The sequence below is a fragment of the Manacus candei genome, unplaced genomic scaffold (genome assembly GCF_025592945.1).
Source record: "Manacus candei isolate 608988 ecotype Guabito, Panama unplaced genomic scaffold, ASM2559294v1 h1tg000124l, whole genome shotgun sequence".
Taxonomy (NCBI): Eukaryota; Metazoa; Chordata; class Aves; order Passeriformes; family Pipridae; genus Manacus; species Manacus candei.
In genome coordinates, this window is record NW_026138172.1 from 1,594,219 (window position 1) to 1,621,310 (window position 27,092).

A 27,092-nucleotide genomic window follows, 5' to 3' on the forward strand; every position below is an offset into this window, starting at 1 on the left:
TCTTCCATTTTGGAAAGCTGAAACAGGCACTTGAAGCGCAGGGCTGAAAAACGGGAAAACCAGCCCTTATCCCAAGGAAAGCAAGCCTGTGAGCTTTGGTTTTCAGGTGCAGTTGGTGGAGCAGGTTGGGCACTCTTTGGGCAGCAAGAGCTTTCTTGTGTGGCACCTTTTCTCTGGAGGAATCTTCATTTCTCTTCCATTTTGGGCAAGTGGGACAGGTACTTGAAGCGCAGGGCTGAAAAAAGGGAAAAGCAGCCCTTATCCTCAGGAAAGAAAGTCTGTGAGCTTTGGCTTTCAGGTGCAGTTGGTGGAGCAGCCTGGGCACTCTTTGGGCAGCAAGAGCTTTCTTGAATGGCACCTTTTGTCTGGGAGGTATCTTCATTTCTCTTCCATTTTGGGCAGGTGGGACCGGCACTTGAAGCGCAGAGTGGAAAGAAAGGGAACAGCAGCTCCTTCCTCAATACAAAAAGCGTGTAAGGTTTGGCTTTCAGGTTCAGTTGTTGGGGCACCCTGGGCACTCTGTGGACAGCAAGAGCTTTCTTGTGTGGCACCTTTTGTCTGGGAGGAATCTTGGTGCATCTGGAATTTGGGGAGTCAGAATGGCAGTAGCATTACAGGGCTGAAAAAACCTATGAGCAGCCCTTATCCTCAGGAACGAAAGTCTCCTATATTTGCATTTCTAATGCAGTAGGTGGGGGAGCCGGAGAACTCTGTGGGCAGCAAGAGCTTTCTTGTGTGGCACCTTTTGTCTGGGAGGAATCTTCATTTCTCTTCCATTTTGGGCAAGTGGGACAGGTACTTGAAGCGCAGGGCTGAAAAAAGGGAAAAGCAGCCCTTATCCTCAGGAAAGAAAGTCTGTGAGCTTTGGCTTTCAGGTGCAGTTGGTGGAGCAGGTTGGGCACTCTTTGGGCAGCAAGAGCTTTCTTGAATGGCACCTTTTGTCTGGGAGGTATCTTCATTTCTCTTCCATTTTGGGCAGGTGGGACCGGCACTTGAAGCGCAGGGCTGAAAAATTGAAAAGAAGCCCTTATCCTCAGGAAAGAAAGCCTATGAGCTTTGGCTTTCAGGTGCAGTTGGTGGAGCAGCCTGGGCACTCTGTGGGCAGCAAGAGCTTTCTTGTGTGGCACCTTTTGTCTGGGAGGTATCTTCATTTCTCTTCCATTTTGGAAAGCTGAGACAGGCACTTGAAGCGCAGAGTGGAAAGAAAGGGAACAGCAGCTCCTTCCCCAAGTACAAAAAGTGTGTAAGGTTTGGCTTTCAGGTTCAGTTGTTGGGGCACCCTGGGCACTCTGTGGACAGCAAGAGCTTTCTTATGTGGCACCTTTTGTCTGGGAGGAATCTTGGTGCATCTGGAATTTGATGAGTCAGAATGGCAGTAGCATTACAGGGCTGAAAAAACCTATGAGCAGCCCTTATCCTCAGGAACGAAAGTCTCCTATATTTGCATTTCTAATGCAGTAGGTGGGGGAGCTGGAGAACTCTGTGGGCAGCAAGAGCTTTCTTGTGTGGCACCTTTTATCTTGGAAGAATCTTCATTTCTCTTCCATTTTGGAAAGCTGAGACAGGCACTTGAAGCGCAGGGCTGAAAAAAGGGAAAAGCAGCCCTTATCCCCAGGAAAGAAAGCCTGTGAGCTTTGGCTTTCAGGTGCAGTTGGTGGAGCAGCCTGGGCACTCTGTGGGCAGCAAGAGCTTTCTTGTGTGGCACTTTTGTCTGGAGGAATCTTCATTTCTCTTCCATTTTGGGCAGGTGGGACCGGCACTTGAAGCGCAGGCTTGAAAAAAGGGAAAAGAAGCCCTTATCCTCAGGAAAGAAAGCCTGTGAGCTTTGGCTTTCAGGTGCAGTTGGTGGAGCAGCCTGGGCACTCTGTGGGCAGCAAGAGCTTTCTTGTGTGGCACCTTTTGTCTGGAGGAATCTTCATTTCTCTTCCATTTTGGGCAGGTGGGACCGGCACTTGAAGCGCAGGGCTGAAAAAATTGAAAAGAAGCCTTATCCTCAGGAAAGAAAGCCTGTGAGCTTTGGCTTTCAGGTGCAGTTGGTGGAGCAGCCTGGGCACTCTGTGGGCAGCAAGAGATTTCTTGTGTGGCACCTTTTGCCTGGGAGGAATCTTCATTTCTCTTCCATTTTTGAAAGCTGAAACAGGCACTTGAAGCGCAGGGCTGAAAAACGGGAAAACCAGCCCTTATCCCAAGGAAAGCAAGCCTGTGAGCTTTGGTTTTCAGGTGCAGTTGGTGGAGCAGGTTGGGCACTCTTTGGGCAGCAAGAGCTTTCTTGTGTGGCACCTTTTCTCTGGAGGAATCTTCATTTCTCTTCCATTTTGGGCAAGTGGGACAGGTACTTGAAGCGCAGGGCTGAAAAAAGGGAAAAGCAGCCCTTATCCTCAGGAAAGAAAGTCTGTGAGCTTTGGCTTTCAGGTGCAGTTGGTGGAGCAGCCTGGGCACTCTTTGGGCAGCAAGAGCTTTCTTGAATGGCACCTTTTGTCTGGGAGGTATCTTCATTTCTCTTCCATTTTGGGCAGGTGGGACCGGCACTTGAAGCGCAGAGTGGAAAGAAAGGGAACAGCAGCTCCTTCCTCAATACAAAAAGCGTGTAAGGTTTGGCTTTCAGGTTCAGTTGTTGGGGCACCCTGGGCACTCTGTGGACAGCAAGAGCTTTCTTGTGTGGCACCTTTTGTCTGGGAGGAATCTTGGTGCATCTGGAATTTGGGGAGTCAGAATGGCAGTAGCATTACAGGGCTGAAAAAACCTATGAGCAGCCCTTATCCTCAGGAACGAAAGTCTCCTATATTTGCATTTCTAATGCAGTAGGTGGGGGAGCCGGAGAACTCTGTGGGCAGCAAGAGCTTTCTTGTGTGGCACCTTTTGTCTGGGAGGAATCTTCATTTCTCTTCCATTTTGGGCAAGTGGGACAGGTACTTGAAGCGCAGGGCTGAAAAAAGGGAAAAGCAGCCCTTATCCTCAGGAAAGAAAGTCTGTGAGCTTTGGCTTTCAGGTGCAGTTGGTGGAGCAGGTTGGGCACTCTTTGGGCAGCAAGAGCTTTCTTGAATGGCACCTTTTGTCTGGGAGGTATCTTCATTTCTCTTCCATTTTGGGCAGGTGGGACCGGCACTTGAAGCGCAGGGCTGAAAAATTGAAAAGAAGCCCTTATCCTCAGGAAAGAAAGCCTATGAGCTTTGGCTTTCAGGTGCAGTTGGTGGAGCAGCCTGGGCACTCTGTGGGCAGCAAGAGCTTTCTTGTGTGGCACCTTTTGTCTGGGAGGTATCTTCATTTCTCTTCCATTTTGGAAAGCTGAGACAGGCACTTGAAGCGCAGAGTGGAAAGAAAGGGAACAGCAGCTCCTTCCCCAAGTACAAAAAGTGTGTAAGGTTTGGCTTTCAGGTTCAGTTGTTGGGGCACCCTGGGCACTCTGTGGACAGCAAGAGCTTTCTTATGTGGCACCTTTTGTCTGGGAGGAATCTTGGTGCATCTGGAATTTGATGAGTCAGAATGGCAGTAGCATTACAGGGTTGAAAAAACCTATGAGCAGCCCTTATCCTCAGGAACGAAAGTCTCCTATATTTGCATTTCTAATGCAGTAGGTGGGGGAGCTGGAGAACTCTGTGGGCAGCAAGAGCTTTCTTGTGTGGCACCTTTTATCTTGGAAGAATCTTCATTTCTCTTCCATTTTGGAAAGCTGAGACAGGCACTTGAAGCGCAGGGCTGAAAAAAGGGAAAAGCAGCCCTTATCCCCAGGAAAGAAAGTCTGTGAGCTTTGGCTTTCAGGTGCAGTTGGTGGAGCAGCCTGGGCACTCTGTGGGCAGCAAGAGCTTTCTTGTGTGGCACTTTTGTCTGGAGGAATCTTCATTTCTCTTCCATTTTGGGGAGGTGGGACTGGACCCTGAAGGGCAAGACTGAAAAAATTGAAGAGCAGCCCTTTCACCCATGACAGAAAGTCTCAAAGTTTTGGCTTTCAGGTGCAGTTGGTGGAGCAGCCTGGGCACTCTGTGGGCAGCAAGAGCTTTCTTGTGTGGCACCTTTTGTCTGGGAGGAATCTTCATTTCTCTTCCATTTTGGAAAGCTGAGACAGGCACTTGAAGCGCAGGGCTAAAAAAGGGAAAAGCAGCCCTTATCCCCAGTAAAGAAAGTCTGTGAGCTTTGGCTTTCAGGTGCAGTTGGTGGAGCAGGTTGGGCACTCTTTGGGCAGCAAGAGCTTTTTTTGTGGCACCTTTTGTCTGGGAGGAATCTTCATTTCTCTTCCATTTTGGGCAAGTGGGACAGGTACTTGAAGCGCAGGGCTGAAAAAAGGGAAAAGCAGCCCTTATCCTCAGGAAAGAAAGCCTGTGAGCTTTGGCTTTCAGGTGCAGTTGGTGGAGCAGGTTGGGCACTCTTTGGGCAGCAAGAGCTTTCTTGTGTGGCACCTTTTGTCTGGGAGGTATCTTCATTTCTCTTCCATTTTGGGCAGGTGGGACCGGCACTTGAAGCGCACGGCTGAAAAATTGAAAAGAAGCCCTTATCCTCAGGAAAGAAAGCCTATGAGCTTTGGCTTTCAGGTGCAGTTGGTGGAGCAGCCTGGGCACTCTGTGGGCAGCAAGAGCTTTCTTGTGTGGCACCTTTTGTCTGGGAGGAATCTTCATTTCTCTTCCATTTTGGAAAGCTGAGAGAGGCACTTGAAGCGCAGGGCTGAAAAAAGGGAAAAGCAGCCCTTATCCCCAGGAAAGAAAGTCTGTGAGCTTTGGCTTTCAGGTGCAGTTGGTGGAGCAGCCTGGGCACTCTGTGGGCAGCAAGAGCTTTCTTGTGTGGCACCTTCTGTCTGGAGGAATCTTCATTTCTCTTCCATTTTGGGCAGGTGGGACCGGCACTTGAAGCGCAGGGCTGAAAAAATTGAAAAGAAGCCTTATCCTCAGGAAAGAAACCCTGTGAGCTTTGGTTTTCAGGTGCAGTTGGTGGAGCAGCTTGGATACTCTTAGGGCAGCAAGAGCTTTCTTGAATGGCACCTTTTGTCTGGGAGGTATCTTCATTTCTCTTCCATTTTGGGCAGGTGGGACCGGCACTTGAAGCGCAGAGTGGAAAGAAAGGGAACAGCAGCTCCTTCCTCAATACAAAAAGCGTGTAAGGTTTGGCTTTCAGGTTCAGTTGTTGGGGCACCCTGGGCACTCTGTGGACAGCAAGAGCTTTCTTGTGTGGCACCTTTTGTCTGGGAGGAATCTTGGTGCATCTGGAATTTGGGGAGTCAGAATGGCAGTAGCATTACAGGGCTGAAAAAACCTATGAGCAGCCCTTATCCTCAGGAACGAAAGTCTCCTATAATTGCATTTCTAATGCAGTAGGTGGGGGAGCCGGAGAACTCTGTGGGCAGCAAGAGCTTTCATGTGTGGCACCTTTTATCTTGGAAGAATCTTCATTTCTCTTCCATTTTGGAAAGCTGAGACAGGCACTTGAAGCGCAGGGCTGAAAAAAGGGAAAAGCAGCCCTTATCCCCAGGAAAGAAAGTCTGTGAGCTTTGGCTTTCAGGTGCAGTTGGTGGAGCAGGTTGGGCACTCCGTGGGCAGCAAGAGCTTTCTTGTGTGGCACTTTTGTCTGGAGGAATCTTCATTTCTCTTCCATTTTGGGCAGGTGGGACCGGCAATTGAAGCGCAGGCTTGAAAAAAGGGAAAAGAAGCCCTTATCCTCAGGAAAGAAAGCCTGTGAGCTTTGGCTTTCAGGTGCAGTTGGTGGAGCAGCTTGGATACTCTTTGGGCAGCAAGAGCTTTCTTGAATGGCACCTTTTGTCTGGGAGGTATCTTCATTTCTCTTCCATTTTGGGCAGGTGGGACCGGCACTTGAAGCGCAGGGCTGAAAAAATTGAAAAGAAGCCTTATCCTCAGGAAAGAAAGCCTGTGAGCTTTGGCTTTCAGGTGCAGTTGGTGGAGCAGCCTGGGCACTCTGTGGGCAGCAAGAGCTTTCTTGTGTGGCACCTTTTGTCTGGGAGGAATCTTCATTTCTCTTCCATTTTGGAAAGCTGAAACAGGCACTTGAAGCGCAGGGCTGAAAAACGGGAAAACCAGCCCTTATCCCAAGGAAAGCAAGCCTGTGAGCTTTGGTTTTCAGGTGCAGTTGGTGGAGCAGGTTGGGCACTCTTTGGGCAGCAAGAGCTTTCTTGTGTGGCACCTTTTCTCTGGAGGAATCTTCATTTCTCTTCCATTTTGGGCAAGTGGGACCGGCACTTGAAGCGCAGGGCTGAAAAATTGAAAAGAAGCCCTTATCCTCAGGAAAGAAAGCCTATGAGCTTTGGCTTTCAGGTGCAGTTGGTGGAGCAGCCTGGGCACTCTGTGGGCAGCAAGAGCTTTCTTGTGTGGCACCTTTTGTCTGGGAGGTATCTTCATTTCTCTTCCATTTTGGGCAGGTGGGACCGGCACTTGAAGCGCAGAGTGGAAAGAAAGGGAACAGCAGCTCCTTCCCCAAGTACAAAAAGCGTGTAAGGTTTGGCTTTCAGGTTCAGTTGTTGGGGCACCCTGGGCACTCTGTGGACAGCAAGAGCTTTCTTATGTGGCACCTTTTGTCTGGGAGGAATCTTGGTGCATCTGGAATTTGATGAGTCAGAATGGCAGTAGCATTACAGGGCTGAAAAAAGGGAAAAGCAGCCCTTATCCTCAGGAACGAAAGTCTCCTATATTTGCATTTCTAATGCAGTAGGTGGGGGAGCTGGAGAACTCTGTGGGCAGCAAGAGCTTTCATGTGTGGCACCTTTTATCTTGGAAGAATCTTCATTTCTCTTCCATTTTGGAAAGCTGAGACAGGCACTTGAAGCGCAGGGCTGAAAAAAGGGAAAAGCAGCCCTTATCCCAAGGAAAGAAAGCCTGTGAGCTTTGGCTTTCAGGTGCAGTTGGTGGAGTAGCCTGGGCACTCTGTGGGCAGCAAGAGCTTTCTTGTGTGGCACTTTTGTCTGGAGGAATCTTCATTTCTCTTCCATTTTGGGGAGGTGGGACTGGCACCTGAAGCGCAAGACTGAAAAAATTGAAGAGCAGCCCTTTCACCCATGACAGAAAGTCTCAAAGTTTTGGCTTTCAGGTGCAGTTGGTGGAGCAGCCTGGGCACTCTGTGGGCAGCAAGAGCTTTCTTGTGTGGCACCTTTTGTCTGGGAGGTATCTTCATTTCTCTTCCATTTTGGAAAGCTGAGACAGGCACTTGAAGCGCAGGGCTAAAAAAGGGAAAAGCAGCCCTTATCCCCAGTAAAGAAAGTCTGTGAGCTTTGGCTTTCAGGTGCAGTTGGTGGAGCAGGTTGGGCACTCTTTGGGCAGCAAGAGCTTTTTTTGTGGCACCTTTTGTCTGGGAGGAATCTTCATTTCTCTTCCATTTTGGGCAGGTGGGACCGGCAATTGAAGCGCAGGGTTGAAAAAAGGGAAAAGAAGCCTTATCCTCAGGAAAGAAAGCCTGTGAGCTTTGGCTTTCAGGTGCAGTTGGTGGAGCAGCCTGGGCACTCTGTGGGCAGCAAGAGCTTTCTTGTGTGGCACCTTTTGTCTGGGAGGAATCTTCATTTCTCTTCCATTTTGGAAAGCTGAGAGAGGCACTTGAAGCGCAGGGCTGAAAAAAGGGAAAAGCAGCCCTTATCCCCAGGAAAGAAAGTCTGTGAGCTTTGGCTTTCAGGTGCAGTTGGTGGAGCAGCCTGGGCACTCTGTGGGCAGCAAGAGCTTTCTTGTGTGGCACCTTCTGTCTGGAGGAATCTTCATTTCTCTTCCATTTTGGGCAGGTGGGACCGGCACTTGAAGCGCAGGGCTGAAAAAATTGAAAAGAAGCCTTATCCTCAGGAAAGAAACCCTGTGAGCTTTGGTTTACAGGTGCAGTTGGTGGAGCAGCTTGGATACTCTTTGGGCAGCAAGAGCTTTCTTGAATGGCACCTTTTGTCTGGGAGGTATCTTCATTTCTCTTCCATTTTGGGCAGGTGGGACCGGCACTTGAAGCGCAGAGTGGAAAGAAAGGGAACAGCAGCTCCTTCCTCAATACAAAAAGCGTGTAAGGTTTGGCTTTCAGGTTCAGTTGTTGGGGCACCCTGGGCACTGTGTGGACAGCAAGAGCTTTCTTATGTGGCACCTTTTGTCTGGGAGGAATCTTGGTGCATCTGGAATTTGGGGAGTCAGAATGGCAGTAGCATTACAGGGCTGAAAAAACCTATGAGCAGCCCTTATCCTCAGGAACGAAAGTCTCCTATATTTGCATTTCTAATGCAGTAGGTGGGGGAGCCGGAGAACTCTGTGGGCAGCAAGAGCTTTCATGTGTGGCACCTTTTATCTTGGAAGAATCTTCATTTCTCTTCCATTTTGGAAAGCTGAGACAGGCACTTGAAGCGCAGGGCTGAAAAAAGGGAAAAGCAGCCCTTATCCCCAGGAAAGAAAGTCTGTGAGCTTTGGCTTTCAGGTGGAGTTGGTGGAGCAGGTTGGGCACTCCGTGGGCAGCAAGAGCTTTCTTGTGTGGCACTTTTGTCTGGAGGAATCTTCATTTCTCTTCCATTTTGGGCAGGTGGGACCGGCAATTGAAGCGCAGGCTTGAAAAAAGGGAAAAGAAGCCCTTATCCTCAGGAAAGAAAGCCTGTGAGCTTTGGCTTTCAGGTGCAGTTGGTGTAGCAGCCTGGGCACTCTGTGGGCAGCAAGAGCTTTCTTGTGTGGCACCTTTTGTCTGGGAGGAATCTTCATTTCTCTTCCATTTTGGAAAGCTGAAACAGGCACTTGAAGCGCAGGGCTGAAAAACGGGAAAACCAGCCCTTATCCCAAGGAAAGCAAGCCTGTGAGCTTTGGTTTTCAGGTGCAGTTGGTGGAGCAGGTTGGGCACTCTTTGGGCAGCAAGAGCTTTCTTGTGTGGCACCTTTTCTCTGGAGGAATCTTCATTTCTCTTCCATTTTGGGCAAGTGGGACCGGCACTTGAAGCGCAGGGCTGAAAAATTGAAAAGAAGCCCTTATCCTCAGGAAAGAAAGCCTATGAGCTTTGGCTTTCAGGTGCAGTTGGTGGAGCAGCCTGGGCACTCTGTGGGCAGCAAGAGCTTTCTTGTGTGGCACCTTTTGTCTGGGAGGTATCTTCATTTCTCTTCCATTTTGGGCAGGTGGGACCGGCACTTGAAGCGCAGAGTGGAAAGAAAGGGAACAGCAGCTCCTTCCCCAAGTACAAAAAGCGTGTAAGGTTTGGCTTTCAGGTTCAGTTTTTGGGGCACCCTGGGCACTCTGTGGACAGCAAGAGCTTTCTTATGTGGCACCTTTTGTCTGGGAGGAATCTTGGTGCATCTGGAATTTGATGAGTCAGAATGGCAGTAGCATTACAGGGCTGAAAAAACCTATGAGCAGCCCTTATCCTCAGGAACGAAAGTCTCCTATATTTGCATTTCTAATGCAGTAGGTGGGGGAGCTGGAGAACTCTGTGGGCAGCAAGAGCTTTCATGTGTGGCACCTTTTATCTTGGAAGAATCTTCATTTCTCTTCCATTTTGGAAAGCTGAGACAGGCACTTGAAGCGCAGGGCTGAAAAACGGGAAAACCAGCCCTTATCCCAAGGAAAGCAAGCCTGTGAGCTTTGGTTTTCAGGTGCAGTTGGTGGAGCAGGTTGGGCACTCTTTGGGCAGCAAGAGCTTTCTTGTGTGGCACCTTTTCTCTGGAGGAATCTTCATTTCTCTTCCATTTTGGGCAAGTGGGACCGGCACTTGAAGCGCAGGGCTGAAAAATTGAAAAGAAGCCCTTATCCTCAGGAAAGAAAGCCTATGAGCTTTGGCTTTCAGGTGCAGTTGGTGGAGCAGCCTGGGCACTCTGTGGGCAGCAAGAGCTTTCTTGTGTGGCACCTTTTGTCTGGGAGGTATCTTCATTTCTCTTCCATTTTGGGCAGGTGGGACCGGCACTTGAAGCGCAGAGTGGAAAGAAAGGGAACAGCAGCTCCTTCCCCAAGTACAAAAAGCGTGTAAGGTTTGGCTTTCAGGTTCAGTTGTTGGGGCACCCTGGGCACTCTGTGGACAGCAAGAGCTTTCTTATGTGGCACCTTTTGTCTGGGAGGAATCTTGGTGCATCTGGAATTTGATGAGTCAGAATGGCAGTAGCATTACAGGGCTGAAAAAAGGGAAAAGCAGCCCTTATCCTCAGGAACGAAAGTCTCCTATATTTGCATTTCTAATGCAGTAGGTGGGGGAGCTGGAGAACTCTGTGGGCAGCAAGAGCTTTCATGTGTGGCACCTTTTATCTTGGAAGAATCTTCATTTCTCTTCCATTTTGGAAAGCTGAGACAGGCACTTGAAGCGCAGGGCTGAAAAAAGGGAAAAGCAGCCCTTATCCCAAGGAAAGAAAGCCTGTGAGCTTTGGCTTTCAGGTGCAGTTGGTGGAGCAGCCTGGGCACTCTGTGGGCAGCAAGAGCTTTCTTGTGTGGCACTTTTGTCTGGAGGAATCTTCATTTCTCTTCCATTTTGGGGAGGTGGGACTGGCACCTGAAGCGCAAGACTGAAAAAATTGAAGAGCAGCCCTTTCACCCATGACAGAAAGTCTCTAAGTTTTGGCTTTCAGGTGCAGTTGGTGGAGCAGCCTGGGCACTCTGTGGGCAGCAAGAGCTTTCTTGTGTGGCACCTTTTGTCTGGGAGGTATCTTCATTTCTCTTCCATTTTGGAAAGCTGAGACAGGCACTTGAAGCGCAGGGCTAAAAAAGGGAAAAGCAGCCCTTATCCCCAGTAAAGAAAGTCTGTGAGCTTTGGCTTTCAGGTGCAGTTGGTGGAGCAGGTTGGGCACTCTTTGGGCAGCAAGAGCTTTTTTTGTGGCACCTTTTGTCTGGGAGGAATCTTCATTTCTCTTCCATTTTGGGCAGGTGGGACCGGCAATTGAAGCGCAGGGTTGAAAAAAGGGAAAAGAAGCCTTATCCTCAGGAAAGAAAGCCTGTGAGCTTTGGCTTTCAGGTGCAGTTGGTGGAGCAGCCTGGGCACTCTGTGGGCAGCAAGAGCTTTCTTGTGTGGCACCTTTTGTCTGGGAGGAATCTTCATTTCTCTTCCATTTTGGAAAGCTGAGAGAGGCACTTGAAGCGCAGGGCTGAAAAAAGGGAAAAGCAGCCCTTATCCCCAGGAAAGAAAGTCTGTGAGCTTTGGCTTTCAGGTGCAGTTGGTGGAGCAGCCTGGGCACTCTGTGGGCAGCAAGAGCTTTCTTGTGTGGCACCTTCTGTCTGGAGGAATCTTCATTTCTCTTCCATTTTGGGCAGGTGGGACCGGCACTTGAAGCGCAGGGCTGAAAAAATTGAAAAGAAGCCTTATCCTCAGGAAAGAAACCCTGTGAGCTTTGGTTTTCAGGTGCAGTTGGTGGAGCAGCTTGGATACTCTTTGGGCAGCAAGAGCTTTCTTGAATGGCACCTTTTGTCTGGGAGGTATCTTCATTTCTCTTCCATTTTGGGCAGGTGGGACCGGCACTTGAAGCGCAGAGTGGAAAGAAAGGGAACAGCAGCTCCTTCCTCAATACAAAAAGCGTGTAAGGTTTGGCTTTCAGGTTCAGTTGTTGGGGCACCCTGGGCACTGTGTGGACAGCAAGAGCTTTCTTATGTGGCACCTTTTGTCTGGGAGGAATCTTGGTGCATCTGGAATTTGGGGAGTCAGAATGGCAGTAGCATTACAGGGCTGAAAAAACCTATGAGCAGCCCTTATCCTCAGGAACGAAAGTCTCCTATATTTGCATTTCTAATGCAGTAGGTGGGGGAGCCGGAGAACTCTGTGGGCAGCAAGAGCTTTCATGTGTGGCACCTTTTATCTTGGAAGAATCTTCATTTCTCTTCCATTTTGGAAAGCTGAGACAGGCACTTGAAGCGCAGGGCTGAAAAAAGGGAAAAGCAGCCCTTATCCCCAGGAAAGAAAGTCTGTGAGCTTTGGCTTTCAGGTGGAGTTGGTGGAGCAGGTTGGGCACTCCGTGGGCAGCAAGAGCTTTCTTGTGTGGCACTTTTGTCTGGAGGAATCTTCATTTCTCTTCCATTTTGGGCAGGTGGGACCGGCAATTGAAGCGCAGGCTTGAAAAAAGGGAAAAGAAGCCCTTATCCTCAGGAAAGAAAGCCTGTGAGCTTTGGCTTTCAGGTGCAGTTGGTGGAGCAGCCTGGGCACTCTGTGGGCAGCAAGAGCTTTCTTGTGTGGCACCTTTTGTCTGGGAGGAATCTTCATTTCTCTTCCATTTTGGAAAGCTGAAACAGGCACTTGAAGCGCAGGGCTGAAAAACGGGAAAACCAGCCCTTATCCCAAGGAAAGCAAGCCTGTGAGCTTTGGTTTTCAGGTGCAGTTGGTGGAGCAGGTTGGGCACTCTTTGGGCAGCAAGAGCTTTCTTGTGTGGCACCTTTTCTCTGGAGGAATCTTCATTTCTCTTCCATTTTGGGCAAGTGGGACCGGCACTTGAAGCGCAGGGCTGAAAAATTGAAAAGAAGCCCTTATCCTCAGGAAAGAAAGCCTATGAGCTTTGGCTTTCAGGTGCAGTTGGTGGAGCAGCCTGGGCACTCTGTGGGCAGCAAGAGCTTTCTTGTGTGGCACCTTTTGTCTGGGAGGTATCTTCATTTCTCTTCCATTTTGGGCAGGTGGGACCGGCACTTGAAGCGCAGAGTGGAAAGAAAGGGAACAGCAGCTCCTTCCCCAAGTACAAAAAGCGTGTAAGGTTTGGCTTTCAGGTTCAGTTTTTGGGGCACCCTGGGCACTCTGTGGACAGCAAGAGCTTTCTTATGTGGCACCTTTTGTCTGGGAGGAATCTTGGTGCATCTGGAATTTGATGAGTCAGAATGGCAGTAGCATTACAGGGCTGAAAAAACCTATGAGCAGCCCTTATCCTCAGGAACGAAAGTCTCCTATATTTGCATTTCTAATGCAGTAGGTGGGGGAGCTGGAGAACTCTGTGGGCAGCAAGAGCTTTCATGTGTGGCACCTTTTATCTTGGAAGAATCTTCATTTCTCTTCCATTTTGGAAAGCTGAGACAGGCACTTGAAGCGCAGGGCTGAAAAAAGGGAAAAGCAGCCCTTATCCCCAGGAAAGAAAGTCTGTGAGCTTTGGCTTTCAGGTGGAGTTGGTGGAGCAGCCTGGGCACTCCGTGGGCAGCAAGAGCTTTCTTGTGTGGCACTTTTGTCTGGAGGAATCTTCATTTCTCTTCCATTTTGGGCAGGTGGGACCGGCAATTGAAGCGCAGGCTTGAAAAAAGGGAAAAGAAGCCCTTATCCTCAGGAAAGAAAGCCTGTGAGCTTTGGCTTTCAGGTGCAGTTGGTGGAGCAGCCTGGGCACTCTGTGGGCAGCAAGAGCTTTCTTGTGTGGCACCTTTTGTCTGGAGGAATCTTCATTTCTCTTCCATTTTGGGCAGGTGGGACCGGCACTTGAAGCGCAGGGCTGAAAAAATTGAAAAGAAGCCTTATCCTCAGGAAAGAAAGCCTGTGAGCTTTGGCTTTCAGGTGCAGTTGGTGGAGCAGCCTGGGCACTCTGCGGGCAGCAAGAGATTTCTTGTGTGGCACCTTTTGTCTGGGAGGAATCTTCATTTCTCTTCCATTTTGGAAAGCTGAAACAGGCACTTGAAGCGCAGGGCTGAAAAAAGGGAAAAGCAGCCCTTATCCCCAGAAAAGCAAGCCTGTGAGCTTTGGTTTTCAGGTGCAGTTGGTGGAGCAGCCTGGGCACTCTGTGGGCAGCAAGAGCTTTCTTGTGTGGCACCTTTTGTCTGGGAGGAATCTTCATTTCTCTTCCATTTTGGAAAGCTGAAACAGGCACTTGAAGCGCAGGGCTGAAAAACGGGAAAACCAGCCCTTATCCCAAGGAAAGCAAGCCTGTGAGCTTTGGTTTTCAGGTGCAGTTGGTGGAGCAGGTTGGGCACTCTTTGGGCAGCAAGAGCTTTCTTGTGTGGCACCTTTTCTCTGGAGGAATCTTCATTTCTCTTCCATTTTGGGCAAGTGGGACAGGTACTTGAAGCGCAGGGCTGAAAAAAGGGAAAAGCAGCCCTTATCCTCAGGAAAGAAAGTCTGTGAGCTTTGGCTTTCAGGTGCAGTTGGTGGAGCAGCCTGGGCACTCTTTGGGCAGCAAGAGCTTTCTTGAATGGCACCTTTTGTCTGGGAGGTATCTTCATTTCTCTTCCATTTTGGGCAGGTGGGACCGGCACTTGAAGCGCAGAGTGGAAAGAAAGGGAACAGCAGCTCCTTCCTCAATACAAAAAGCGTGTAAGGTTTGGCTTTCAGGTTCAGTTGTTGGGGCACCCTGGGCACTCTGTGGACAGCAAGAGCTTTCTTGTGTGGCACCTTTTGTCTGGGAGGAATCTTGGTGCATCTGGAATTTGGGGAGTCAGAATGGCAGTAGCATTACAGGGCTGAAAAAACCTATGAGCAGCCCTTATCCTCAGGAACGAAAGTCTCCTATATTTGCATTTCTAATGCAGTAGGTGGGGGAGCCGGAGAACTCTGTGGGCAGCAAGAGCTTTCTTGTGTGGCACCTTTTGTCTGGGAGGAATCTTCATTTCTCTTCCATTTTGGGCAAGTGGGACAGGTACTTGAAGCGCAGGGCTGAAAAAAGGGAAAAGCAGCCCTTATCCTCAGGAAAGAAAGTCTGTGAGCTTTGGCTTTCAGGTGCAGTTGGTGGAGCAGGTTGGGCACTCTTTGGGCAGCAAGAGCTTTCTTGAATGGCACCTTTTGTCTGGGAGGTATCTTCATTTCTCTTCCATTTTGGGCAGGTGGGACCGGCACTTGAAGCGCAGGGCTGAAAAATTGAAAAGAAGCCCTTATCCTCAGGAAAGAAAGCCTATGAGCTTTGGCTTTCAGGTGCAGTTGGTGGAGCAGCCTGGGCACTCTGTGGGCAGCAAGAGCTTTCTTGTGTGGCACCTTTTGTCTGGGAGGTATCTTCATTTCTCTTCCATTTTGGAAAGCTGAGACAGGCACTTGAAGCGCAGAGTGGAAAGAAAGGGAACAGCAGCTCCTTCCCCAAGTACAAAAAGTGTGTAAGGTTTGGCTTTCAGGTTCAGTTGTTGGGGCACCCTGGGCACTCTGTGGACAGCAAGAGCTTTCTTATGTGGCACCTTTTGTCTGGGAGGAATCTTGGTGCATCTGGAATTTGATGAGTCAGAATGGCAGTAGCATTACAGGGTTGAAAAAACCTATGAGCAGCCCTTATCCTCAGGAACGAAAGTCTCCTATATTTGCATTTCTAATGCAGTAGGTGGGGGAGCTGGAGAACTCTGTGGGCAGCAAGAGCTTTCTTGTGTGGCACCTTTTATCTTGGAAGAATCTTCATTTCTCTTCCATTTTGGAAAGCTGAGACAGGCACTTGAAGCGCAGGGCTGAAAAAAGGGAAAAGCAGCCCTTATCCCCAGGAAAGAAAGTCTGTGAGCTTTGGCTTTCAGGTGCAGTTGGTGGAGCAGCCTGGGCACTCTGTGGGCAGCAAGAGCTTTCTTGTGTGGCACTTTTGTCTGGAGGAATCTTCATTTCTCTTCCATTTTGGGGAGGTGGGACTGGACCCTGAAGGGCAAGACTGAAAAAATTGAAGAGCAGCCCTTTCACCCATGACAGAAAGTCTCAAAGTTTTGGCTTTCAGGTGCAGTTGGTGGAGCAGCCTGGGCACTCTGTGGGCAGCAAGAGCTTTCTTGTGTGGCACCTTTTGTCTGGGAGGAATCTTCATTTCTCTTCCATTTTGGAAAGCTGAGACAGGCACTTGAAGCGCAGGGCTAAAAAAGGGAAAAGCAGCCCTTATCCCCAGTAAAGAAAGTCTGTGAGCTTTGGCTTTCAGGTGCAGTTGGTGGAGCAGGTTGGGCACTCTTTGGGCAGCAAGAGCTTTTTTTGTGGCACCTTTTGTCTGGGAGGAATCTTCATTTCTCTTCCATTTTGGGCAAGTGGGACAGGTACTTGAAGCGCAGGGCTGAAAAAAGGGAAAAGCAGCCCTTATCCTCAGGAAAGAAAGCCTGTGAGCTTTGGCTTTCAGGTGCAGTTGGTGGAGCAGGTTGGGCACTCTTTGGGCAGCAAGAGCTTTCTTGTGTGGCACCTTTTGTCTGGGAGGTATCTTCATTTCTCTTCCATTTTGGGCAGGTGGGACCGGCACTTGAAGCGCACGGCTGAAAAATTGAAAAGAAGCCCTTATCCTCAGGAAAGAAAGCCTATGAGCTTTGGCTTTCAGGTGCAGTTGGTGGAGCAGCCTGGGCACTCTGTGGGCAGCAAGAGCTTTCTTGTGTGGCACCTTTTGTCTGGGAGGAATCTTCATTTCTCTTCCATTTTGGAAAGCTGAGAGAGGCACTTGAAGCGCAGGGCTGAAAAAAGGGAAAAGCAGCCCTTATCCCCAGGAAAGAAAGTCTGTGAGCTTTGGCTTTCAGGTGCAGTTGGTGGAGCAGCCTGGGCACTCTGTGGGCAGCAAGAGCTTTCTTGTGTGGCACCTTCTGTCTGGAGGAATCTTCATTTCTCTTCCATTTTGGGCAGGTGGGACCGGCACTTGAAGCGCAGGGCTGAAAAAATTGAAAAGAAGCCTTATCCTCAGGAAAGAAACCCTGTGAGCTTTGGTTTTCAGGTGCAGTTGGTGGAGCAGCTTGGATACTCTTAGGGCAGCAAGAGCTTTCTTGAATGGCACCTTTTGTCTGGGAGGTATCTTCATTTCTCTTCCATTTTGGGCAGGTGGGACCGGCACTTGAAGCGCAGAGTGGAAAGAAAGGGAACAGCAGCTCCTTCCTCAATACAAAAAGCGTGTAAGGTTTGGCTTTCAGGTTCAGTTGTTGGGGCACCCTGGGCACTCTGTGGACAGCAAGAGCTTTCTTGTGTGGCACCTTTTGTCTGGGAGGAATCTTGGTGCATCTGGAATTTGGGGAGTCAGAATGGCAGTAGCATTACAGGGCTGAAAAAACCTATGAGCAGCCCTTATCCTCAGGAACGAAAGTCTCCTATAATTGCATTTCTAATGCAGTAGGTGGGGGAGCCGGAGAACTCTGTGGGCAGCAAGAGCTTTCATGTGTGGCACCTTTTATCTTGGAAGAATCTTCATTTCTCTTCCATTTTGGAAAGCTGAGACAGGCACTTGAAGCGCAGGGCTGAAAAAAGGGAAAAGCAGCCCTTATCCCCAGGAAAGAAAGTCTGTGAGCTTTGGCTTTCAGGTGCAGTTGGTGGAGCAGGTTGGGCACTCCGTGGGCAGCAAGAGCTTTCTTGTGTGGCACTTTTGTCTGGAGGAATCTTCATTTCTCTTCCATTTTGGGCAGGTGGGACCGGCAATTGAAGCGCAGGCTTGAAAAAAGGGAAAAGAAGCCCTTATCCTCAGGAAAGAAAGCCTGTGAGCTTTGGCTTTCAGGTGCAGTTGGTGGAGCAGCTTGGATACTCTTTGGGCAGCAAGAGCTTTCTTGAATGGCACCTTTTGTCTGGGAGGTATCTTCATTTCTCTTCCATTTTGGGCAGGTGGGACCGGCACTTGAAGCGCAGGGCTGAAAAAATTGAAAAGAAGCCTTATCCTCAGGAAAGAAAGCCTGTGAGCTTTGGCTTTCAGGTGCAGTTGGTGGAGCAGCCTGGGCACTCTGTGGGCAGCAAGAGCTTTCTTGTGTGGCACCTTTTGTCTGGGAGGAATCTTCATTTCTCTTCCATTTTGGAAAGCTGAAACAGGCACTTGAAGCGCAGGGCTGAAAAACGGGAAAACCAGCCCTTATCCCAAGGAAAGCAAGCCTGTGAGCTTTGGTTTTCAGGTGCAGTTGGTGGAGCAGGTTGGGCACTCTTTGGGCAGCAAGAGCTTTCTTGTGTGGCACCTTTTCTCTGGAGGAATCTTCATTTCTCTTCCATTTTGGGCAAGTGGGACCGGCACTTGAAGCGCAGGGCTGAAAAATTGAAAAGAAGCCCTTATCCTCAGGAAAGAAAGCCTATGAGCTTTGGCTTTCAGGTGCAGTTGGTGGAGCAGCCTGGGCACTCTGTGGGCAGCAAGAGCTTTCTTGTGTGGCACCTTTTGTCTGGGAGGTATCTTCATTTCTCTTCCATTTTGGGCAGGTGGGACCGGCACTTGAAGCGCAGAGTGGAAAGAAAGGGAACAGCAGCTCCTTCCCCAAGTACAAAAAGCGTGTAAGGTTTGGCTTTCAGGTTCAGTTGTTGGGGCACCCTGGGCACTCTGTGGACAGCAAGAGCTTTCTTATGTGGCACCTTTTGTCTGGGAGGAATCTTGGTGCATCTGGAATTTGATGAGTCAGAATGGCAGTAGCATTACAGGGCTGAAAAAAGGGAAAAGCAGCCCTTATCCTCAGGAACGAAAGTCTCCTATATTTGCATTTCTAATGCAGTAGGTGGGGGAGCTGGAGAACTCTGTGGGCAGCAAGAGCTTTCATGTGTGGCACCTTTTATCTTGGAAGAATCTTCATTTCTCTTCCATTTTGGAAAGCTGAGACAGGCACTTGAAGCGCAGGGCTGAAAAAAGGGAAAAGCAGCCCTTATCCCAAGGAAAGAAAGCCTGTGAGCTTTGGCTTTCAGGTGCAGTTGGTGGAGTAGCCTGGGCACTCTGTGGGCAGCAAGAGCTTTCTTGTGTGGCACTTTTGTCTGGAGGAATCTTCATTTCTCTTCCATTTTGGGGAGGTGGGACTGGCACCTGAAGCGCAAGACTGAAAAAATTGAAGAGCAGCCCTTTCACCCATGACAGAAAGTCTCAAAGTTTTGGCTTTCAGGTGCAGTTGGTGGAGCAGCCTGGGCACTCTGTGGGCAGCAAGAGCTTTCTTGTGTGGCACCTTTTGTCTGGGAGGTATCTTCATTTCTCTTCCATTTTGGAAAGCTGAGACAGGCACTTGAAGCGCAGGGCTAAAAAAGGGAAAAGCAGCCCTTATCCCCAGTAAAGAAAGTCTGTGAGCTTTGGCTTTCAGGTGCAGTTGGTGGAGCAGGTTGGGCACTCTTTGGGCAGCAAGAGCTTTTTTTGTGGCACCTTTTGTCTGGGAGGAATCTTCATTTCTCTTCCATTTTGGGCAGGTGGGACCGGCAATTGAAGCGCAGGGTTGAAAAAAGGGAAAAGAAGCCTTATCCTCAGGAAAGAAAGCCTGTGAGCTTTGGCTTTCAGGTGCAGTTGGTGGAGCAGCCTGGGCACTCTGTGGGCAGCAAGAGCTTTCTTGTGTGGCACCTTTTGTCTGGGAGGAATCTTCATTTCTCTTCCATTTTGGAAAGCTGAGAGAGGCACTTGAAGCGCAGGGCTGAAAAAAGGGAAAAGCAGCCCTTATCCCCAGGAAAGAAAGTCTGTGAGCTTTGGCTTTCAGGTGCAGTTGGTGGAGCAGCCTGGGCACTCTGTGGGCAGCAAGAGCTTTCTTGTGTGGCACCTTCTGTCTGGAGGAATCTTCATTTCTCTTCCATTTTGGGCAGGTGGGACCGGCACTTGAAGCGCAGGGCTGAAAAAATTGAAAAGAAGCCTTATCCTCAGGAAAGAAACCCTGTGAGCTTTGGTTTACAGGTGCAGTTGGTGGAGCAGCTTGGATACTCTTTGGGCAGCAAGAGCTTTCTTGAATGGCACCTTTTGTCTGGGAGGTATCTTCATTTCTCTTCCATTTTGGGCAGGTGGGACCGGCACTTGAAGCGCAGAGTGGAAAGAAAGGGAACAGCAGCTCCTTCCTCAATACAAAAAGCGTGTAAGGTTTGGCTTTCAGGTTCAGTTGTTGGGGCACCCTGGGCACTGTGTGGACAGCAAGAGCTTTCTTATGTGGCACCTTTTGTCTGGGAGGAATCTTGGTGCATCTGGAATTTGGGGAGTCAGAATGGCAGTAGCATTACAGGGCTGAAAAAACCTATGAGCAGCCCTTATCCTCAGGAACGAAAGTCTCCTATATTTGCATTTCTAATGCAGTAGGTGGGGGAGCCGGAGAACTCTGTGGGCAGCAAGAGCTTTCATGTGTGGCACCTTTTATCTTGGAAGAATCTTCATTTCTCTTCCATTTTGGAAAGCTGAGACAGGCACTTGAAGCGCAGGGCTGAAAAAAGGGAAAAGCAGCCCTTATCCCCAGGAAAGAAAGTCTGTGAGCTTTGGCTTTCAGGTGGAGTTGGTGGAGCAGGTTGGGCACTCCGTGGGCAGCAAGAGCTTTCTTGTGTGGCACTTTTGTCTGGAGGAATCTTCATTTCTCTTCCATTTTGGGCAGGTGGGACCGGCAATTGAAGCGCAGGCTTGAAAAAAGGGAAAAGAAGCCCTTATCCTCAGGAAAGAAAGCCTGTGAGCTTTGGCTTTCAGGTGCAGTTGGTGTAGCAGCCTGGGCACTCTGTGGGCAGCAAGAGCTTTCTTGTGTGGCACCTTTTGTCTGGGAGGAATCTTCATTTCTCTTCCATTTTGGAAAGCTGAAACAGGCACTTGAAGCGCAGGGCTGAAAAACGGGAAAACCAGCCCTTATCCCAAGGAAAGCAAGCCTGTGAGCTTTGGTTTTCAGGTGCAGTTGGTGGAGCAGGTTGGGCACTCTTTGGGCAGCAAGAGCTTTCTTGTGTGGCACCTTTTCTCTGGAGGAATCTTCATTTCTCTTCCATTTTGGGCAAGTGGGACCGGCACTTGAAGCGCAGGGCTGAAAAATTGAAAAGAAGCCCTTATCCTCAGGAAAGAAAGCCTATGAGCTTTGGCTTTCAGGTGCAGTTGGTGGAGCAGCCTGGGCACTCTGTGGGCAGCAAGAGCTTTCTTGTGTGGCACCTTTTGTCTGGGAGGTATCTTCATTTCTCTTCCATTTTGGGCAGGTGGGACCGGCACTTGAAGCGCAGAGTGGAAAGAAAGGGAACAGCAGCTCCTTCCCCAAGTACAAAAAGCGTGTAAGGTTTGGCTTTCAGGTTCAGTTTTTGGGGCACCCTGGGCACTCTGTGGACAGCAAGAGCTTTCTTATGTGGCACCTTTTGTCTGGGAGGAATCTTGGTGCATCTGGAATTTGATGAGTCAGAATGGCAGTAGCATTACAGGGCTGAAAAAACCTATGAGCAGCCCTTATCCTCAGGAACGAAAGTCTCCTATATTTGCATTTCTAATGCAGTAGGTGGGGGAGCTGGAGAACTCTGTGGGCAGCAAGAGCTTTCATGTGTGGCACCTTTTATCTTGGAAGAATCTTCATTTCTCTTCCATTTTGGAAAGCTGAGACAGGCACTTGAAGCGCAGGGCTGAAAAACGGGAAAACCAGCCCTTATCCCAAGGAAAGCAAGCCTGTGAGCTTTGGTTTTCAGGTGCAGTTGGTGGAGCAGGTTGGGCACTCTTTGGGCAGCAAGAGCTTTCTTGTGTGGCACCTTTTCTCTGGAGGAATCTTCATTTCTCTTCCATTTTGGGCAAGTGGGACCGGCACTTGAAGCGCAGGGCTGAAAAATTGAAAAGAAGCCCTTATCCTCAGGAAAGAAAGCCTATGAGCTTTGGCTTTCAGGTGCAGTTGGTGGAGCAGCCTGGGCACTCTGTGGGCAGCAAGAGCTTTCTTGTGTGGCACCTTTTGTCTGGGAGGTATCTTCATTTCTCTTCCATTTTGGGCAGGTGGGACCGGCACTTGAAGCGCAGAGTGGAAAGAAAGGGAACAGCAGCTCCTTCCCCAAGTACAAAAAGCGTGTAAGGTTTGGCTTTCAGGTTCAGTTGTTGGGGCACCCTGGGCACTCTGTGGACAGCAAGAGCTTTCTTATGTGGCACCTTTTGTCTGGGAGGAATCTTGGTGCATCTGGAATTTGATGAGTCAGAATGGCAGTAGCATTACAGGGCTGAAAAAAGGGAAAAGCAGCCCTTATCCTCAGGAACGAAAGTCTCCTATATTTGCATTTCTAATGCAGTAGGTGGGGGAGCTGGAGAACTCTGTGGGCAGCAAGAGCTTTCATGTGTGGCACCTTTTATCTTGGAAGAATCTTCATTTCTCTTCCATTTTGGAAAGCTGAGACAGGCACTTGAAGCGCAGGGCTGAAAAAAGGGAAAAGCAGCCCTTATCCCAAGGAAAGAAAGCCTGTGAGCTTTGGCTTTCAGGTGCAGTTGGTGGAGCAGCCTGGGCACTCTGTGGGCAGCAAGAGCTTTCTTGTGTGGCACTTTTGTCTGGAGGAATCTTCATTTCTCTTCCATTTTGGGGAGGTGGGACTGGCACCTGAAGCGCAAGACTGAAAAAATTGAAGAGCAGCCCTTTCACCCATGACAGAAAGTCTCTAAGTTTTGGCTTTCAGGTGCAGTTGGTGGAGCAGCCTGGGCACTCTGTGGGCAGCAAGAGCTTTCTTGTGTGGCACCTTTTGTCTGGGAGGTATCTTCATTTCTCTTCCATTTTGGAAAGCTGAGACAGGCACTTGAAGCGCAGGGCTAAAAAAGGGAAAAGCAGCCCTTATCCCCAGTAAAGAAAGTCTGTGAGCTTTGGCTTTCAGGTGCAGTTGGTGGAGCAGGTTGGGCACTCTTTGGGCAGCAAGAGCTTTTTTTGTGGCACCTTTTGTCTGGGAGGAATCTTCATTTCTCTTCCATTTTGGGCAGGTGGGACCGGCAATTGAAGCGCAGGGTTGAAAAAAGGGAAAAGAAGCCTTATCCTCAGGAAAGAAAGCCTGTGAGCTTTGGCTTTCAGGTGCAGTTGGTGGAGCAGCCTGGGCACTCTGTGGGCAGCAAGAGCTTTCTTGTGTGGCACCTTTTGTCTGGGAGGAATCTTCATTTCTCTTCCATTTTGGAAAGCTGAGAGAGGCACTTGAAGCGCAGGGCTGAAAAAAGGGAAAAGCAGCCCTTATCCCCAGGAAAGAAAGTCTGTGAGCTTTGGCTTTCAGGTGCAGTTGGTGGAGCAGCCTGGGCACTCTGTGGGCAGCAAGAGCTTTCTTGTGTGGCACCTTCTGTCTGGAGGAATCTTCATTTCTCTTCCATTTTGGGCAGGTGGGACCGGCACTTGAAGCGCAGGGCTGAAAAAATTGAAAAGAAGCCTTATCCTCAGGAAAGAAACCCTGTGAGCTTTGGTTTTCAGGTGCAGTTGGTGGAGCAGCTTGGATACTCTTTGGGCAGCAAGAGCTTTCTTGAATGGCACCTTTTGTCTGGGAGGTATCTTCATTTCTCTTCCATTTTGGGCAGGTGGGACCGGCACTTGAAGCGCAGAGTGGAAAGAAAGGGAACAGCAGCTCCTTCCTCAATACAAAAAGCGTGTAAGGTTTGGCTTTCAGGTTCAGTTGTTGGGGCACCCTGGGCACTGTGTGGACAGCAAGAGCTTTCTTATGTGGCACCTTTTGTCTGGGAGGAATCTTGGTGCATCTGGAATTTGGGGAGTCAGAATGGCAGTAGCATTACAGGGCTGAAAAAACCTATGAGCAGCCCTTATCCTCAGGAACGAAAGTCTCCTATATTTGCATTTCTAATGCAGTAGGTGGGGGAGCCGGAGAACTCTGTGGGCAGCAAGAGCTTTCATGTGTGGCACCTTTTATCTTGGAAGAATCTTCATTTCTCTTCCATTTTGGAAAGCTGAGACAGGCACTTGAAGCGCAGGGCTGAAAAAAGGGAAAAGCAGCCCTTATCCCCAGGAAAGAAAGTCTGTGAGCTTTGGCTTTCAGGTGGAGTTGGTGGAGCAGGTTGGGCACTCCGTGGGCAGCAAGAGCTTTCTTGTGTGGCACTTTTGTCTGGAGGAATCTTCATTTCTCTTCCATTTTGGGCAGGTGGGACCGGCAATTGAAGCGCAGGCTTGAAAAAAGGGAAAAGAAGCCCTTATCCTCAGGAAAGAAAGCCTGTGAGCTTTGGCTTTCAGGTGCAGTTGGTGGAGCAGCCTGGGCACTCTGTGGGCAGCAAGAGCTTTCTTGTGTGGCACCTTTTGTCTGGGAGGAATCTTCATTTCTCTTCCATTTTGGAAAGCTGAAACAGGCACTTGAAGCGCAGGGCTGAAAAACGGGAAAACCAGCCCTTATCCCAAGGAAAGCAAGCCTGTGAGCTTTGGTTTTCAGGTGCAGTTGGTGGAGCAGGTTGGGCACTCTTTGGGCAGCAAGAGCTTTCTTGTGTGGCACCTTTTCTCTGGAGGAATCTTCATTTCTCTTCCATTTTGGGCAAGTGGGACCGGCACTTGAAGCGCAGGGCTGAAAAATTGAAAAGAAGCCCTTATCCTCAGGAAAGAAAGCCTATGAGCTTTGGCTTTCAGGTGCAGTTGGTGGAGCAGCCTGGGCACTCTGTGGGCAGCAAGAGCTTTCTTGTGTGGCACCTTTTGTCTGGGAGGTATCTTCATTTCTCTTCCATTTTGGGCAGGTGGGACCGGCACTTGAAGCGCAGAGTGGAAAGAAAGGGAACAGCAGCTCCTTCCCCAAGTACAAAAAGCGTGTAAGGTTTGGCTTTCAGGTTCAGTTTTTGGGGCACCCTGGGCACTCTGTGGACAGCAAGAGCTTTCTTATGTGGCACCTTTTGTCTGGGAGGAATCTTGGTGCATCTGGAATTTGATGAGTCAGAATGGCAGTAGCATTACAGGGCTGAAAAAACCTATGAGCAGCCCTTATCCTCAGGAACGAAAGTCTCCTATATTTGCATTTCTAATGCAGTAGGTGGGGGAGCTGGAGAACTCTGTGGGCAGCAAGAGCTTTCATGTGTGGCACCTTTTATCTTGGAAGAATCTTCATTTCTCTTCCATTTTGGAAAGCTGAGACAGGCACTTGAAGCGCAGGGCTGAAAAAAGGGAAAAGCAGCCCTTATCCCCAGGAAAGAAAGTCTGTGAGCTTTGGCTTTCAGGTGGAGTTGGTGGAGCAGCCTGGGCACTCCGTGGGCAGCAAGAGCTTTCTTGTGTGGCACTTTTGTCTGGAGGAATCTTCATTTCTCTTCCATTTTGGGCAGGTGGGACCGGCAATTGAAGCGCAGGCTTGAAAAAAGGGAAAAGAAGCCCTTATCCTCAGGAAAGAAAGCCTGTGAGCTTTGGCTTTCAGGTGCAGTTGGTGGAGCAGCCTGGGCACTCTGTGGGCAGCAAGAGCTTTCTTGTGTGGCACCTTTTGTCTGGAGGAATCTTCATTTCTCTTCCATTTTGGGCAGGTGGGACCGGCACTTGAAGCGCAGGGCTGAAAAAATTGAAAAGAAGCCTTATCCTCAGGAAAGAAAGCCTGTGAGCTTTGGCTTTCAGGTGCAGTTGGTGGAGCAGCCTGGGCACTCTGCGGGCAGCAAGAGATTTCTTGTGTGGCACCTTTTGTCTGGGAGGAATCTTCATTTCTCTTCCATTTTGGAAAGCTGAAACAGGCACTTGAAGCGCAGGGCTGAAAAAAGGGAAAAGCAGCCCTTATCCCCAGAAAAGCAAGCCTGTGAGCTTTGGTTTTCAGGTGCAGTTGGTGGAGCAGCCTGGGCACTCTGTGGGCAGCAAGAGCTTTCTTGTGTGGCACCTTTTGTCTGGGAGGAATCTTCATTTCTCTTCCATTTTGGAAAGCTGAAACAGGCACTTGAAGCGCAGGGCTGAAAAACGGGAAAACCAGCCCTTATCCCAAGGAAAGCAAGCCTGTGAGCTTTGGTTTTCAGGTGCAGTTGGTGGAGCAGGTTGGGCACTCTTTGGGCAGCAAGAGCTTTCTTGTGTGGCACCTTTTCTCTGGAGGAATCTTCATTTCTCTTCCATTTTGGGCAAGTGGGACAGGTACTTGAAGCGCAGGGCTGAAAAAAGGGAAAAGCAGCCCTTATCCTCAGGAAAGAAAGTCTGTGAGCTTTGGCTTTCAGGTGCAGTTGGTGGAGCAGGTTGGGCACTCTTTGGGCAGCAAGAGCTTTCTTGAATGGCACCTTTTGTCTGGGAGGTATCTTCATTTCTCTTCCATTTTGGGCAGGTGGGACCGGCACTTGAAGCGCAGAGTGGAAAGAAAGGGAACAGCAGCTCCTTCCCCAAGTACAAAAAGCGTGTAAGGTTTGGCTTTCAGGTTCAGTTGTTGGGGCACCCTGGGCACTCTGTGGACAGCAAGAGCTTTCTTGTGTGGCACCTTTTGTCTGGGAGGAATCTTGGTGCATCTGGAATTTGGGGAGTCAGAATGGCAGTAGCATTACAGGGCTGAAAAAACCTATGAGCAGCCCTTATCCTCAGGAACGAAAGTCTCCTATATTTGCATTTCTAATGCAGTAGGTGGGGGAGCCGGAGAACTCTGTGGGCAGCAAGAGCTTTCTTGTGTGGCACCTTTTGTCTGGGAGGAATCTTCATTTCTCTTCCATTTTGGAAAGCTGAAACAGGCACTTGAAGCGCAGGGCTGAAAAACGGGAAAACCAGCCCTTATCCCAAGGAAAGCAAGCCTGTGAGCTTTGGTTTTCAGGTGCAGTTGGTGGAGCAGGTTGGGCACTCTTTGGGCAGCAAGAGCTTTCTTGTGTGGCACCTTTTCTCTGGAGGAATCTTCATTTCTCTTCCATTTTGGGCAAGTGGGACCGGCACTTGAAGCGCAGGGCTGAAAAATTGAAAAGAAGCCCTTATCCTCAGGAAAGAAAGCCTATGAGCTTTGGCTTTCAGGTGCAGTTGGTGGAGCAGCCTGGGCACTCTGTGGGCAGCAAGAGCTTTCTTGTGTGGCACCTTTTGTCTGGGAGGTATCTTCATTTCTCTTCCATTTTGGGCAGGTGGGACCGGCACTTGAAGCGCAGAGTGGAAAGAAAGGGAACAGCAGCTCCTTCCCCAAGTACAAAAAGCGTGTAAGGTTTGGCTTTCAGGTTCAGTTGTTGGGGCACCCTGGGCACTCTGTGGACAGCAAGAGCTTTCTTGTGTGGCACCTTTTGTCTGGGAGGAATCTTGGAGCATCTGGAATTTGGGGAGTCAGAATGGCAGTAGCATTACAGGGCTGAAAAAACCTATGAGCAGCCCTTATCCTCAGGAACGAAAGTCTCCTATATTTGCATTTCTAATGCAGTAGGTGGGGGAGCTGGAGAACTCTGTGGGCAGCAAGAGCTTTCATGTGTGGCACCTTTTATCTTGGAAGAATCTTCATTTCTCTTCCATTTTGGAAAGCTGAGACCCGCACTTGAAGCGCAGGGCTGAAAAAAGGGAAAAGAAGCCCTTATCCCAAGGAAAGAAAGCCTGTGAGCTTTGGCTTTCAGGTGCAGTTGGTGGAGCAGCCTGGGCACTCTGTGGGCAGCAAGAGCTTTCTTGTGTGGCACTTTTGTCTGGAGGAATCTTCATTTCTCTTCCATTTTGGGGAGGTGGGACTGGACCCTGAAGGGCAAGACTGAAAAAATTGAAGAGCAGCCCTTTCACCCATGACAGAAAGTCTCAAAGTTTTGGCTTTCAGGTGCAGTTGGTGGAGCAGCCTGGGCACTCTGTGGGCAGCAAGAGCTTTCTTGTGTGGCACCTTTTGTCTGGGAGGAATCTTCATTTCTCTTC

At 49.6% G+C, this 27,092-nt stretch overlaps 2 long non-coding RNA genes across 2 annotated transcripts in view; one reads left to right on the forward strand and one right to left on the reverse strand.

Moving 5' to 3' along the window:
- The window catches only part of LOC127462250 (uncharacterized), a 35,303-nt gene extending 9,402 nt beyond the window's left edge, over positions 1–25,901 (reverse strand). Inside the window, exons 1-2 of the long non-coding RNA XR_007900374.1 lie at positions 25,717–25,901; positions 3,514–3,626 (exon numbers count right to left, since the gene is read on the reverse strand). This is a non-coding gene — a long non-coding RNA (uncharacterized LOC127462250). The remainder of the gene's footprint in view (positions 1–3,513; positions 3,627–25,716) is intronic.
- On the forward strand, positions 1,559–26,807 carry LOC127462251 (uncharacterized). The gene is made up of 3 exons (XR_007900375.1): positions 1,559–1,645; positions 13,169–13,271; positions 26,721–26,807. It is a non-coding gene; the product is annotated as an uncharacterized LOC127462251 (long non-coding RNA).
- Positions 26,808–27,092: the final 285 nt, after the last annotated feature.